The sequence below is a fragment of the Alligator sinensis genome, unplaced genomic scaffold, assembly GCF_000455745.1.
Source record: "Alligator sinensis unplaced genomic scaffold, ASM45574v1 scaffold388_2, whole genome shotgun sequence".
Taxonomy (NCBI): domain Eukaryota; kingdom Metazoa; phylum Chordata; order Crocodylia; family Alligatoridae; genus Alligator; species Alligator sinensis.
The window spans coordinates 1,383,581-1,387,029 of NW_005842102.1; the positions used below are offsets into that span (position 1 = coordinate 1,383,581).

At 44.9% G+C, this 3,449-nt stretch overlaps 1 protein-coding gene across 3 annotated transcripts in view; it reads right to left on the bottom strand.

Annotated features, from left to right (window-relative positions):
- FNBP1 (formin binding protein 1) overlaps positions 1 to 3,449 on the bottom strand; it is a 133,471-nt gene that overhangs the window by 68,730 nt on the left and 61,292 nt on the right. The gene's annotated exons all lie outside the window — the stretch shown is intronic.

The following is a 3,449-nucleotide window of genomic DNA, read 5'->3' on the forward strand; positions in this document are numbered from 1 at the left end:
ACCTGTGTAGGCTGTGGCTCCAAGAGAAGTGGGATTATCTGCAGAGTGAGATACTAGTAAATGTGAATGAAGGTGAAGGAATCCCTCTGCACAATTTACTGGGTCTCACCAGCACTACTGAGTCCATCAGATGCGAGTGAGAAATGCGCTCAAAGCAGAACGTAGGTGACAAAATAACAAGCTTGGCTTAATCTTCACTGCCAACCACATCCATGTTTCACAGAAGATAACCTTTGTCTGATTCTTCAGACAGTTCCCTTATGATCAACCAGAGCTCATGCAGCCAGGCACATAAAGGACTCTTCAAAAACAGAAGGCGGCCAGAACTTCTCTCCGAGGTCCAAACCAGGCCAGAGGAAGTGCAAGGAACCCGTCTTCTCACCAAGAAGCTTCAAGGCCACTGCCAGCCTCATCTGCCATTTTGGATCTGCTGCCTTTCCCGAGCAGCAGCCATCACATTTACAATATGCTATCTATGCAGACGTTAAGGATAGCTTTCAGAGTAGTCAAACCCAGCACCTTTTCAAACAGCACAAGCATGAGGCTCCAGGATGGAGCCTAGCACACAACACACACCTTGATTTGTTGGGAGGCGGGGTGGGGAGAAGGTAGAAGAGGAGGGGTGGGTGCAGGTACTTTGCTGGTGAATTTCCCCTAAACAAGGAGGAGAAAGCAAGCACAATTCACTGTGGTTTTCCGCAGGTGTGAATCCATTTCAATCAATGGAGTTATCCCCACACAGAAGGAGGGTAGTAGCAGCAGTGCACCACACCCTGGGTGTGTAAGGGTTGTGCATGACTGCCTCCGCCATCACATAATCAATTCACTGTCACATGTAGTCATCATTAAAACTAAAACCCCTGTTTCATCTTCCAGGTGCTTTGGAAATACACACCTATAGCTCTTACATGGCCCCCCATGCCCATAGCAGCTGAGTGCCTCACAACATTGTGATAAATTCATACACAAAACCCGCTGTGAGGAAGGGGAGTGTGGTTACTCCTACTTTCTAGATAAGGAAGTAAGACAGCAAGCAGACTAAGGGTCAGATTTTAAAATGGTATTGGTTTGTCCATCTCCAGTTGAAGTCACTGGGGGCTATGCTTTAAAAATAAAGATTAAAAATGGCCCTCAGTCAACAACAGCTCTACCAACTTACTGTGCCAGTGGTGCCCTCAAACACGCTGCACCTCTCCATGCAGGGTAACGCTGGACTTGAAGCCGTAGAGTCTTGTTTGCATAGTGCCAAGGGGAGGCTAATTAGCACAGCTGGGAGACCCCTCTAAATCACACAGCTGAGGGACAGTGCTAATCAGACTGCTCCAATACAGCTATCCTAGGTCTGGTGGTGGAGGCAACCCCGGTGGAACAGCGCGTTTGAGCATGCCACCATCAGGTACAATATATCTACAGTACAGTACACACCTCAAGTTCTCCCAGGTTCTAGTCTAGTCCCCTAACCACAGGATCCTGCTTTATTTTTAAATAGCTTGGAATTTTAATAACTTAAAACACACGAGCTATTTATATATTTATATCAAAGAGCGGGCAGGAGGACCTTCCCAGCAGTACTTCTGCAAATCATAAGCCTTTGTTAGTGAATATCATTAGCAGTTTTGCTGAAATATCAAACCTCTGTGATATTTATCACACCAACAGTCTTCTCCTCCTACAGAGCCCAGTATGAATGATGCATTATTGATGTTTTACAGCAAGAAACAGAGACTATGTCTGAAGAGAGCCTGAAGGAAAAAACAGCTTGCTTTTCAACACCGCTCATCAACACTAAATCTGTAGAAATCAGGCACGGACTCACAGTCCGGGTATTTTGCATTCATGAGACAGCTACATACTAACAACGCTGGAGCACAGTCGCCCTTTGCTAAAGGCTGAAAGCTACCATCTAGAGCAAGTAAATTTACTGTCACATACTGTCTGCTCTTTGTTTACTGCCATTAGGAACTATCAATAAGCTGAATGTGGTATCTGAGCTATGGTTCTGCATTAACTCTTGCTAGAATGCCACTTATATGGCTTAGTTTTTCACTCCCATGTCAGATAATTACGGTATATCTACTTGACATTTCTGCAACACTATTGCAGGACAGATAAATTACCTTACTCATTAGAAACACAGCAAATCCCTCTTTCCTTTTGCTTAAAATAACCAACAGAAGCCGATTCCAGGTGGCTTACCTTAATTAGGTGACAAGAACCTACTTGTGTACAAAAGAATTATTTTCAGTTTACTTTAAACATCAGAAGCAACAGACAAACATGAGGCAGCAAGCTTCCTCCTTTGACTTGACATACTCTTTTCTTCCCAATTCTCCATTCCTTCTAAGCACTTTTTGAGCCATCAGTGCAACCTGCCATGATTCCAGCAACAATGGGTGATTTTATACAGTGCTCTGGGAGTGGGAGGGCACTTTCATTAGAGTGGCTCTGAGAGCTGCTCTAATTAAAGCACCCAGAGTGTCTCGTGTACTAGCATCCCTGCATTGAAAAATGGTGGTGGGAGTGCTTTAACTAAAGCTGAAACGAGTTTTAGTTAAAGCAGCCCCGCCACCATTTCTCAGTGTGGGGTCACTGATACAGAAGATGCTGGAGTCTGCTGGAGAGCAGTAATTACCACACTCCAACAGACTAGGATCGGGGTGGGCAAAATGCGGCCCGCCAGGCCATTCTGTCTGGCCTGTGGGGCCCCTAAAAAAATTTAGAAATTTAATATTAATCTGCCCTGGGCTGCCTGTCATCAGACCCTCAATGGCTTGCCAAAACTCAGTAAGCGGCCCTCTGCCCAAAATAATTGCCTGCCCCTGGACTAGTTAATCGAGCCTGCTTCAACGCACTTTAATTACAACATGTCCGAGCAGCCTTGCTGCCTGTGTTTAAGTGCCCAATATATCCCCTAGGACAGGTAAGCAGCAGCATCGCAGAGTCTACACTGGGCAGAAGATCAGAGAGATGGTTGAAGAAGCTTCCAAATGGGAGTTCTGTAGAAAATCCCCTGTGCTACTATTATTGACCACATATGACAGTCATGTATGACATTCTACAAACTCAAAGTATGTTGAGATAAATGTAGATGACCCCATTAGACTTCTCATCCTAGTACAATTATTTGAAAAAGCTGGCACAGGGCCAGGTGATTACCTTTCCATGGGACTGCATGCAGGTGCATTAAGTACTAGACTGAATTGAAGGCAGAGCACTCAGCACCAATCTGGATCAAGCCCCAGACTGTTAAGTGTGTAAAATTCTTGTTTAAAAGGGAAATTATGGGGCCTGATTCTCGCCTATCTGTTCCCTTATTTAGTCATTTTGCCTTGTATAAAACTTGGACAACTCAAGAGATCTGATCTGGCAGTATTTTATGTCCTCTGAGCACAGGGATAAAAACCTACACAAGGAGCAAGGCACAACAAATCAGTCCTAGCCATCTGCCT